Below are 13,086 nucleotides of genomic sequence, written 5' to 3' on the forward strand. Positions count from 1 at the left end.
CAGCATACACGTATACACCTGCTACTAACATCACAGCATACACGTATACATCTGCTACTAACATCACAGCAAACACGTATACATCTGCTACTAACATCGCAGCATACACGTATACACCTGCTACTAACATCGCAGCATACACGTATACACCTGCTAACATCACAGCATACAGGTATACATCCGCTGACATCACAGCAAACACGTATACATCCGCTAACATCGCAGCATACGCGTATGCATCTGCTACGACGTGTTATTTATATCTCAGTGGGATTGCTCTGGCTAACCATACGTGATATGTACCTCCCATCACAGCGTGTGTTAGTATCTCTTTGATGCCATGTCACAACACCCATCCTGTATGCCCGGGAAGCTTAGGGCATGAGCTAAGGTCAGAACGCCCGTGTCACTGGAACCGATGTTTTCGTCCCTGTAAGTACATTTCAGATGTTAGAGGGTGTATTTTGTGTGTCAACGAGCGGGCTGATTACATTGTTTCCTATGTCTTCAGGTTCGTCAGACTGACAAACATGTTTTTCAACCGATAATGTGAGAAGATACTATGTGCCACACAGATGATGTCCAGCAACCGAAAATCATTTCTTCATCAGTAATGATGTTATAAACACTTTAGCAGACTATTAATGAGACTATAGAGTTTTCTCTGTCAGAAATCAATCTTGTAGTCCTATGTGTTCAGATCTCTATCTTGCAGTGAGGGATTCGTCTGGGATTCTTTTCATTACATATCACAGACTGCACAACTGCACAGCTGCAAAAACAGTCTTGACAACCACTAAAAGAGAGATGCTATTTATTGCAAATCACTTCGTCCTTTTTATCAAAGATGTAACTCGATTCACAGATTAGATCACAAATTGTTGGTTATTATGGGAAAAAATACGAGAATCAATGTCGGCATCATAGCTCGCGGCGACTGATTTCGCTTACAAGGTTTTGAATGTTTCCTTTAATTTCAAAGGGGTGGGGTTGGGGGGGGGGGGGGTGGGGGTGGGTGGGGGGAGGTACTTTCCAATAATGTCAACGAGAGGCCAGATGATTGGACCAAAATAACCAAATAACGCTTTTTGCTTTTTATGGTCATTGTTGATGGTGACCGCCTCCGTGGTCTAGCGGTAGAGCGTCCGCCCGGAGAGCGGAAGGTCCGGGGTTCGATCCCCGGCCGCGTCATACCAAAAGACGTTAAAAGATAGTACTTGTTGTTACCCTGTCTGGCGCACGGCATTAAGGGGCTAAAACAAGGACTGGTCGGCTCGGAGTCAGTATACTGTGGCTGAGTGGGGTATTCTTGTTAAACTGCGGCATGGTATCGCAGCGGGCTAGCACTGTATATCGGCATAAGTCCGGACTAGTACAAGCAGCCACACACACACACACGTACATGCACGTCGCTATATAAGTGCAATAATCTTAGACGTTAGACGTTAAACCCCATTTCACCTCACCTCACCTCACCTCATTGTTGATTGGTAAAACGTACATGTATGCAGATAACTGTTTCTGTTGTCTTGTTCCTGTGACTGTTTATAATTATCTGTTATAAATGTATAGTTATTTCGCCTGTTATCAATTTCCTCTCTTTGAAACATTGTGTGAAGCAAACACAACAGTTTCGAATATTTCACATTAGAAAGACTTTGACGAACAGTGATGTGAATTTGGAAATGACAGTCAGAGTATGCCATGTGTTCTGAACAAAGGTTATACATTTGATAATGGTTTGGAAGAAATATTTCATAGTCAAGAGACATGTCACAAACAATATACCATATCCATGTAGAAGTACAGTTCCATATGCCCATTGCCAGTGGAAAAGACCCGTGAAGATACCGGGGTAGAAAAGGTCTTCAGCTATCCATGCTTGCCTTATGCTGGTCGTAAGGGGCGACTAACGGGATCGGGTGGTCAGGCTCGTTAACTTGGTTGAAGCATGTCATCGATCCCAATTGCGTGGATCGATGCTCATGATATAATCACTGGATTGTCTGGCCCAGACTCGAATATTTACAGACCGCAGTCATATAGCTGGAATACTGCTGAGTGCGGCGTTAAACAACAAACCAACCAACCGACCAGCCAGTGGAAACAAATGTGACTCAGTTAACTTGGCTTGTGAGCAGGTTTAATGAACTTAGCTATTGGGAGAAACATATGCCGACTGTGGGTATAGTTACACACATGTTCATACAATTAAGTCTCAACGAATATCCCCATAATAATAACACACGCTGTTCATACAATTAAGTCTCAACGAATATCCCCATAATAATAACACACGCTCTTTAAAAAGGGGATGTTACCGTACAAAAGACCAAACAGTTTAGTGAGTGAGTTGGATTTAACGCCGCTTTTAACAGTATTCCTGTTTTATCACGGCGTGTAAGCTTAATGTGGGAAGAAAGCCCGAAGTGATGCAGGTCTCAGACGTTCACCACTTCGGTAAAACCCACGAGCACGGGCATGGTGCTTATAAACCTAGAAACATAATCGGGGCGAACCGGGATTCGAACTCACAATCATAGGTTTCTGGCGTGCCCAAGAGACGCAACGACATAGCGAATCGCGGCGCCTTAGACGACTGGGCCACCAGTACCGCCTCCAAACAGTTTAACTTAACTAAACATGAAGAGTTCAGTGATCAGTACCTCCAATCTACGGTTCCTACTCAAGTACAAGGAGCCTTGCCGGGTGTCGCCAGGCTCAGTTCACGTATTCATGTTTTGAATAACGCGAGTCCTTTAGATACGATGGCTGTCGCCTTTGTGTTAAATTATTTCGGTCGACAGTATCAGTGTTTGGTGAACTCTCATGAAGACTGGTTCTTTATGGCAGATATTGATTACCAAACATGCAACAAACACACGGACGACGCACACAAAAGAGTGTGGAAGAACCAGCGAAACGTAATAAAGTCATCATTATGATAACATTGGATCAAATCCCAGTAAGGGTTTCCCAAAACGTCGTCTCCTTCGGATGCTGTTTGGGAACAGAGGACCAGGATGAATATTTCAGTGAAGTCTGAAAGGGCCGAAGGCATGATGTGTCCATCTTTAATGATAATATTTTTTCTCTTTGAAGTTGAGTCTCGTTTAGAAATACCATATAAATCCACAAAGGATAATTGAAACATGTATTTGGGGAAACATAAAAGCAACGTGGAAATGAAAGTCAACTGAAGCTCATTTTGATAACATTGGCTCTGAAAAAAGGTGGTGTTCATCTATGACTACAGTGCCCGTGAGTTACTTCGTCTCTCAGTGTGATATAACTTGCCCTGCCTCATCTGCTATCATGTGTCTTGAAGCTCCATGTCTAGTCTGTCTTACAGACCCTGATACAAATCTAGATTACTGCAGTATCTGAAAATGAAGAGAGTCACTGGGCTCCCTTTTATCATATTTGTATTAAGATAACTGAACAACTGTTTTTTTCTATACGATATGTTCATTTCAGAGACTAGATGTTAGTCTACTCCTTGTCTTACAGACCAGGATAAAACCCGGACGAAATATATATTCTGTATCAAGGGAGCTATTCATAATTTCGATGTTGGATAATTATAACATAATTCCTTAAGTATGGGTTTCAAGGTGTTGTCATGTTCTCCATTTCAATAACCAGTATCTATTATCCGTCGAAAGGCGTAAAAGGCAAATTCGACGTGGAAATGAGATAAATGGATCAATGAAGATCAGTGATGAAACCATGTCCTGCCTTACCGGTGAAGATCTATGGTAGAATAGGTCTTCAGCCACCCATGCTAGCCGTAAAAGGCGACCATACTTTTGGTAAAAGGCGACTAACGGGATCGGGTGGTCAGGATCGCTGACTTGGTTGATGCATGTCATCGATCCCAATTGCGTGGATCAATGCTCATGATATCAATCACTGGATTGTCTGGTCCAGACTCGATTATTTACAGACTGCCGTCATATAGCTGGAATATTGCTGAGTGCGGCGTTAAACAGCAAACCAACCAACCAACTAGCCTTACCGGTAGCACAGGCCACCAACTCAAAAAAGGTACTAATAAGTATTTGTTTGTTGCCTTAACGCCGCACAGCAGTACCCCTGCAACAGGAAGACATGAATAACACATGAATCAATTAATGGTATCTGCACCAATAGGATTTGTATCTCTGGAACCTTTTGCAAAGTCTCTATCGATTTCTAATAGCGATTAAAAAGGTAATGAGGATGCTATCAACAACATTTGATTTCATCACACATATATCACCGATTTTATATGTTTATCAAATATTACACAGGAAATGGTTATAAGGGTGACACTATTTAAGACAAACATGGACTGACATTGTCCACTTGTGTTATCAATCTTAAATAATAACATGCACTACTCCTTCTAACAGTGTTAGGACGTAACAGAGATTCACCGAAGTAATAAGCTGGGGTCTGTTTCTTCAAGTAAGACAAAGTAGACCCAACTTATGGATAAAAACCTCCTTATTTTCTGTAATGGCGACGTTTCGGCATAGATCCTTTTCAGATATCAATAAATTGTGTCTACTTTGTAATGCTAAACTATTCTTCTTCGAGTGAGTGAGTGAGTTGGCTTTAACGCCGCTTTTAACAGTATTCCAGTTATATCACGGCGTGCATGTCAGCTTAATGTGGGAAGAAAGCCCGAAGTGATGCAGGTCTCAGACGTTTACCACTTCCGGGATGCTGACAAAACCTAGAAACATAATCGGGGCGAACCGTGATTCGAACCCACAATCATAGGTTTCTGGCGTGCCCAAGGGACGAAACTCTGCACAGTGAATCGCGGCGCCTTAGACGACTGGGCCACCCATGCCCCCTTTCGTCTATGGGGTTTAGGGCTTCTTCAATGCCAACAGCTGAACTAGTGACTGGATGTACACTGTTTGGATGTAGACGCAGGCTCCGAAAGCAGGACAATATGGTTTTTTTTAAAACAAATAATGTGAAAATATTTCCCTGTTTAACATGTACAACAGATAACGGTTGATAAATTTCCCCAAAATCGGGTTTTCAACCGTAACGATGCCATACAATTATACAGAATGTGAATATGATAATCTGTCCTCGAGTCCGATTATTTCTGATCTTTATGGTGTAGTTGGGAATTCGTCTAGGATTTTCCTGATTATATATTCCGGGCATCATAGCGGCTCAAAACCTGGCAGCCACAAGAACAATGATGTTGTTTATAGTATCATTTCCGTATTGTCTTGATATAACGTGAGTCCTGATTAGATCACAAATGCGTCATTCTTGTACGAAGGGACGACAGTGGCATTGTAAACATTCATTCTAATTTAGTGTTTGACGTCGCTTTGAGGGTTTTGGTCGTTCCGCTTTGTCGTTTTCAAGGAGATGAAGTACTGTCTCCAATAATTCAAAGCTGAAACTGACACATCAGTTAATCAAGGCTTGTAGTAATAGTATGCTGTAGTTGATGTGTAATACGTGTGTGCATAAATTTTGCTACTGTTTGACATGGAAGATTGAGCGTTATCTGTTGTCCATTAATATGATGTCCTCATTGCAAAACATTGCGCACATCACAGATATCTGCATTTCATTCTAAAAATACAAACTGTATACTCAATTAATTAACTAAGACTAATATCTGAAGTTAGTATTCGTAATCTACATACAATGCAAAAAGGCGACAAAACCATTTTCATAATCATAACAAATATCTGCTATAAGAGAGTCCATTGTACGATTCTGTCTGTATGATAAGCTCTTTATCTCTAGGTGTTTTGTCGCTTTTATTTATTATTAATGAATCAACTAGTGATGATACCAGATTTTGCGAAAAGGTGAGCATATCCTGTCCCACAAACACATGCAAAGGAAAGTCAATTGTGCACCTGGGCAAACATAGGCATACATGGTACATTTATTAAGTTGTTGGCTTGGCATTAGCAGCAACCTTTGATTTGCAGTGACAATGTCACATCGCCATAGCAAAGACTGTCCATACATTGATCATGTGAACATTCATAATAATGTTTTGTTTGTTTGTTGTTTAACGCCGCACTCAGCAATATTCCAGCTATAAGACGACGATCTGTAAATAATCGAGTCTGGACCAGACAATCCAGTGATTGACATCATGAGCATCGATCCACGCAATTGGGATCGATGACATGCATCAACCAAGTCAGCGAGCCTGACCACCCGACCCAGTTAGTCGCCACTTATTGCAAGCACAGTCGCCTTTTTCGGCAAGCATAGGTTGCTGAAGACCTGTTCTAACTTTGATCTTCACGGGTGCACGGGTGATCCCGATTAATGAGAGTAGTTTAGTTTGATTGCAGTCGACTAGTTACTCTGTCGGTTAATTTAGGAGAGGGTCGATATTTGACTTTCAAACACCATTACGTTTTATCATCAAGGCAATGAACAGATATTGATTAAGGGAAACTCATCATCTACATTGCAGAATGGTAAGGCGTATGGGAATTATCTGTTGAACCATGGGCACCCTCCTACTCCATGATTTTAACAAACACCATAAATATTGAATGGGGACGTTAGAAGATAATATGGTACCAATGAGCACACACGAGAGTGTAGATATGGGTAATAGTCTTTATATTGATTAAACATAGCATCAAGTGCAATTGCGTTTTCCGAAAACATCACCTCTTTACTTGCTGCTTTGGAACAGACGATGAGTTTTATATTCCAATAAGTCAGAACGTACCGATAGCATCTCATGACGTTTCCTTGAGGAATGACGTTTTCATGAATCTTGTTCTACCTTTTTCAGCTGCATTTCGTTTAGAAAGCCCATACGTATCCATAAGGAATAAATAAATAACGTTGAATGAAAATAATCTTTACGAAAATATTACGTATATCAGCACACGTCAATAACACGAAAAAAAAACTTCCAAAATGCCAAAACCTTCTTCTATCTATTCTGTTTTAGAATTTATCCGTTTTTGTTTGACCATTGAAGTTGTATCATAGACATTCTAAGTTGTTTTGATGTGCGCAAATGGGTGCGGGTCTGTAGGGAATTATCTGAAGAATGCTTTAAGAAATCTGAAAAAGATGTATCTGAAGTGAAAAAGTTCATTTTGAGGCAGTAGATACATGTTTAAAACTGAACACTGATTAACACTTCGTTTTGTGACGTTCCATGTCTTTCACAGCAGTGTTGTTAGGCACTTGTGCCGCCACCGTAATTTGTTTTTTTTGTAAAATGCTGTTGCAAAGACATGATTATAAGCATGTTTACCGGAAGTTTGATTTACCCACGGAACAAAATATCTCGATGAGCATGTTGGATATCATGAAAACAGCGTGCTGTGACAAAAAAGCAATGTTATGATATAAAGCAGTGAAAATAACCTGATTTAACAAGACCCAGCCAGCATATTAAACGTTGGTTCATGTAAATGTCATGACATTACTGATCTTGAAATGAGACCGGTACGATGCTTGGTCCGTCGTGCATGTTTTGTCTGGATATATATTTAACGTTTACTTTCACACTCTGGTTGATATGTAAAGTGCATCTCCAAAACATGTTTACAAGCTGATGCTATTTACGTTTTCCCCGCACCTCTTCAAACTCTTAATTATGTTGCACGTAATGTGAGACTCTCAGCTGCGCTTTAAACAAATACACGTCATTTTCAGTTGAACACTGGAGGGTTGTGTAATTCTCCCTCAATGTATGAAAGAGTCAGTTTACATTTAACTTTGCATTGGTACAGTTTCAGCCATATTGAGATGAGACCAACTTATGTAACTAACAAACATGTCATCAATACTAAAGTCGTATGTATAAACAATGTTTCAGACATAGCAGTTTTATAACACCGAGAGAGACGTAACCGGTTAACCATTAACATTTGTATGAATAAGTACACAATATATTACTAAGCCTCATATTGAGTTAGATATATGTATATCACTAATTTTAATCGTTGATAAAATGTAAGCATTGTTACTTTCTTGTAAGAATGAACAATACAGATTACAGAGCAGGAACATGAGTGAGTGAGTATGGTTTTACGCCGCTTTTAGCAATATTCCAGCAATATCACGGCGGGGGACACCAGAAATGGGCTAAACACATTGTACCCAAGTCGGGAATCGAACCCGGGTCTTCGGCGTGACGAGCGAACGATTTAACCACTAGGCTACCCGATCGCCCCAGCAGGAACATGAAACGAGCACCACAGACCTGTGGCTACCCATTAAAATTAAAGCGAACTATATACGTAGTGAAATCTTTAGTCATCAAATAAGAAATTAGAGTGTCTTGTTGATGTGAAAGGACATTCTTATTCGCATAATCTTTGATAAAAACATACAAATGTAAAGTGTATCATTACACTTGGGGCAGTTTCTGTGATATATATTCTAAGATATTGTATTTATTTTAACAATGGCCACAGCGAGTGCAGATCGTTGTGCATAAACATTAACACAACTTAATATAATTATCATCAACAATAAGTTCATCGTGAACTAAATAAATTTTATCATTGTGATATTCTTACCAATGATGAGGAGATTCTTATGCACTTTCAAGGGGAGTTTGTTGGTTGCTTTCAAAATTTCATGCGATCGATTATTGTATCTTGCCTTTGAGTGCACAGGATATATTATTTGTAGCTTTCGTTTCTTTTGGATCTTTTACCAGGTAATCTGACAAATAGAATATGAACGTTATCTCGCCAGGTTTTGTTTCATCTTGAATATACAAGTACTTGCTACTTGAGACATGTATCACTAACCATTTGTGGCATACGAGTCTGGTCTAGAAATCTGATCATATCATGTTACACAGAGCTAACTCTATTCTGTCTGATGCGTCTGTAAACACATACTCTCAGTCACTGCGCAAGACCTCTTTGTCTGCGCTAAGGTAGTAAGTTAACAAAGGCTAACACTTCTGTGTCGGTTGAACCAGTGTTTGCAATGACACACAACACAGTTGTGGTGTACCGTGTCCCATGAGTAGCATCTCATTGCACACGATGATTACACTGATTCCCATGTCTTCAGGATCCTTAGCCTGGACAACATGTTGTTTAACCAATGATGTGAAAATATTCTCTATGTTTACCACCAGATAACGGCTAATCACCCCCGAAAATCAATTCCACAGCAGTAACAATGTTATAAACATATCAGAATGTTGATGTTGTATCTCGGATGTTTCCTGAGCTTAAAATAATCATGCGGTGAGGTATTCGTATGAAATTCTCTTGATTATACCACAGACTGCACAACTGCACAAATACACTTGGTAGCCACTGGAACAGAGATGCTATTTATTGCAAATAACTTCATTCCTTTTTGTCAAGGCTCCAACTCGATTCACTGATTAGATCACAATTGGTTGATTCTTGAGGCAGTGGATAAGGGGAGCATGTTGCCTTTATATCTCGCAACGGCAGACTTTCATGGTGTTTAACGTCTTTCCTAAAGTAGAGATCTAAACAGCATCTTGTCAAATCTAAAGCTTTATTTAATATAAGCAGTATTGTTTAAACAGGAATGGTTTAAGTTTTGTCTGCATTTGATCCACAGCCGCACTTTAGATTTTAGAAACCACATGGTTCTTTGGCAATTTCACGGATTTTTTCATTAATGTCCCTTGGAAAACTTCCTGATGACATCACTGCAATTTTCACTAAAATATATAGATATGCAGATCTTCATTAAGTCTTGTGCATGTAGTGGTTATATTATTTGAATACTAAGAAACATGACAAGTGGTCACGCTCCTTGTACAACAGTAGTAGGTCACGGTGACCTTCTTTCAAATTGTAGCATATGCCCTGTGTTCGTTGTTTCGTTGAATTCCAAATAGGGACACAATGAAAGGCTAAAGTTAGTCGACATGTACAATATTTGGCATAAACTTCACCATTTTGTCTGAAGTATGTTTTAATCTATAGAGAAAGGTGGAATGCGTTTTGGCGACCTGTTCAGCATTATTTCTGGAAGCATTATCTTCGGCATCCGTACATAGTGTCGTTTGAGCAAATCAGGAAGAATGCTGGTGCAAAATATTCGCTAGCCGATATCAGCTATCGGCTGATATCGGCTCATTCTCCAAATGAGCAACTGTTCCTCATGTGACCACAAATGAAGGGCAAGGAATGTTGCAAACAGGATTGTCAGCTTGTGTTGTTGCAAGATGACTCAACTGCGACAATAATCAGGTTGTTAGCAATATAGTGAGTGACCTCAATCACGTTTGTCCCAGTCGGTAACAGCAATCGTGGTCGTCCCAGATCCGGTATTGTTTGTTTTGTGCCTGGCCACCTGCTCAAGGACAGGTAACATGGGCCAATTCTAAGGCGTTAAGTAAAGTAGTGAATACATGTGTCAATGAAAACATGAAGCATTACAACAATGCAATTAAACAGTTGCATACCTCTATGCACAAAACAATCTATTATCTTTTGCAGTAATGTCTGTAATATCGATCTGGAGTTGCATAAACAAAAAACAGCCACAGCAATTAATGTCAGCAACCTTTATCAACATTGCTTTTCTTACAGGCCAATCAGTTAAAAACACGATCCTGTCTTTTCAATTCATCTTATGGGATATTGCTGGCACAAGAAACTTTAGAGATTGTCCGGAAATCGATGTGATTGTATTAATTATTCAATAGGAAATTTCTCACTGGTTCCAGTTGACATTTTAGGTACTTGTATGGCAGTATACTGTTATGTAAGATGTAAAGGTTACCTGAAGGCATATTCAACGGATATTTATTATGCATTTGTCTGATACGAAGGGAAATATTATTTACATAGTAAAGATGTACCTGGTTAAGTGACGAACAATATTATATAGAGCAGATGTTACCTAAGACTAGACGAGGAGCAACATCTAACATTACCTTGGCTCCACTCGTGGCCATCCCCAAAATAGACATTAACACAAAATTTAAAAACACTGTAAAGTGTGCAGAATGTAATCATGAACTATACACACACCGGAAACACTACCAATGACACTGCAACCACCTCATAGTAAAATAGGCGCAGAATGCCTAACTCATTAATTCATCATATATCTATCGCAGAGACAATTACTATTTCATATCAAGCATAACCCGTAACTCATAGCACCCCAACTCATAAACCCTAACAATATCACCGCTCACGTAATAACCCATTCAGGCAAATTACCCCTGCCCCTGCCATAACTCCAAAATTATTCCAATACTTAAGGCCCCGTATTCTCATTTACCCCCTCTGAAACATGTTTAGGCATACTGTTACCACTTATGCCACCAGATTAATATGTTTTAGGTATTCCACGAGGGCGAAGTCAGTTCCAACAGAAAAGCTGCATGATCAGGAATGCCAATATAGCAATCTTTTCATTTGACTTAAGGCACACGATATGTATCATAATGAACTGCTTTTTCACACTACATGGATATTAAGATCACACTACATTCGTTATTTGTTTTTAAAAGTATGAGTTCATGTTAACAAATTCCTAAGACGTCTTTACAAAATGTCAGCATTGCTTGTAGTTGTGGTATTGTCATTAAATTGTACAATTAACAATTGTACAATTCGCCTTGAATGTAATTTCATTATGACGACAGGATTAACTCATCCACTTCTGACTGGTATCCTGTCAAAATGTCACTTTGAAAGAACACAAAAATATTTTGAAATAAAAAATAAAATAAATCCTGTCTTCTAAATATCATTAGAGTAGCTTGGCGTGTTTCATTGTGCCGTGATTTTTTTCAGTATTAAAACCTTGTTGAGGTAAATGATTGCGTTGCTTCATATATTGATTTGAGTGTTAGTCAATTTCACTACCAAAAACAATGTAAGGATTATTTCATCCTATCCAACCGAGAATCAGTTTTATTCTGAAGTGAAAGTAAACATTGATAGCGTTACGACTTCCTGCACATCGAATAGTCGGAAGTTCACAACACAAGCAATAGTACCTTGTTGGATGTCATTAATCTGTGTTCATGTATTGATATCTTGATTAATAGTAGTCGCTTGGTTTGATGGCAGTCGACTTTGTGTTGTACTCGCAGAGTCAGCTAGGGATAGGATCGATGCTTGGCGCAACCATTAGTTTTTCATCTTCAAGACAATGAATAGACCTTGATTTAGCACCATACAGCAAACACGAAAGCAGTATTGGAAGAATATTAAAGAAATTGAATCCAAGCGTCCACTAAACAGCAACCCACATTTAAAGCATAAAGTCATCATTCATGTTTGTTTGTTTTTAAATCCCATAACGAAGGGAATATGTAACATATGCACTCATATTAAGTTATACTGTATAGTTATGTTCGACCATAATAATCTTGCAGGAATATTTGAAATATTTCAAAATGAACTGCAACACACATAAAGTTTATTGGCTTTTGAGTATGGTGTTCATCTATAGAACTGAAATACTCAGTTAAAGCTAGACACAAGGGATGTCTGTTCCGTGGAAATTGAACCAGTGTGATAAATGAAACTATAAAGTTTGTTTGTTGTTTGACGCCGCACTCAGCAGCTATAAAGGAATTTCATAGGAGAACAATTCAATGGGATGTTAATAAACATTACAATACGCTAAAACCTTCTGTGTCTTCAGGTATTCTTTTTGTTAGATACTTGTACTTGTTATATCATTTTGAAGACATTAAAGCCTTTCCTTTTTCCCTTATGATAGTACTACAAGCAAAATATGTTTTGGTAAATATAAATGAAGATCAGTTTTACATCAAACTTACATTTCACTGACTTTAATATAAAATAATACAATAATGGTGTGTCCATAATAAAATGTCTTTCAAAACGCGACTTTCAGTACGCGAATCTCTTAGCTTTAAATGCGTACGACGCTGTCAGTGAGAAACATATGATCGTTAAAAGGTTCTTTGCAATAATCTGTAACAATGACTCATTTTAAAATTGTTTGGTTCTGTTGTTTGATAGAGTGCGTGAGTATGGTTTTACGCTGCTTGTAGCATTATTCCAGCAAGATCACGGCTGGGAACCTAAGAAATGGGCTTCCCACATTGTACCCACGTGAGGAATCAAACCCGGG

At 39.1% G+C, this 13,086-nt stretch overlaps 1 long non-coding RNA gene across 1 annotated transcript in view; it reads left to right on the top strand.

The window, feature by feature from the left end:
- Positions 1-308: 308 nt before the first annotated feature.
- The window catches only part of LOC139473928 (uncharacterized), a 39,527-nt gene continuing 26,749 nt past the window's right edge, over positions 309-13,086 (top strand). Inside the window, exon 1 of the long non-coding RNA XR_011653973.1 lies at positions 309-432. This is a non-coding gene — a long non-coding RNA (uncharacterized lncRNA). The remainder of the gene's footprint in view (positions 433-13,086) is intronic.

This window comes from Haliotis cracherodii, unplaced genomic scaffold (assembly GCF_022045235.1).
Source record: "Haliotis cracherodii isolate W230 unplaced genomic scaffold, xgHalCrac1.p SCAF_3, whole genome shotgun sequence".
NCBI lineage: Eukaryota > Metazoa > Mollusca > Gastropoda > Lepetellida > Haliotidae > Haliotis > Haliotis cracherodii.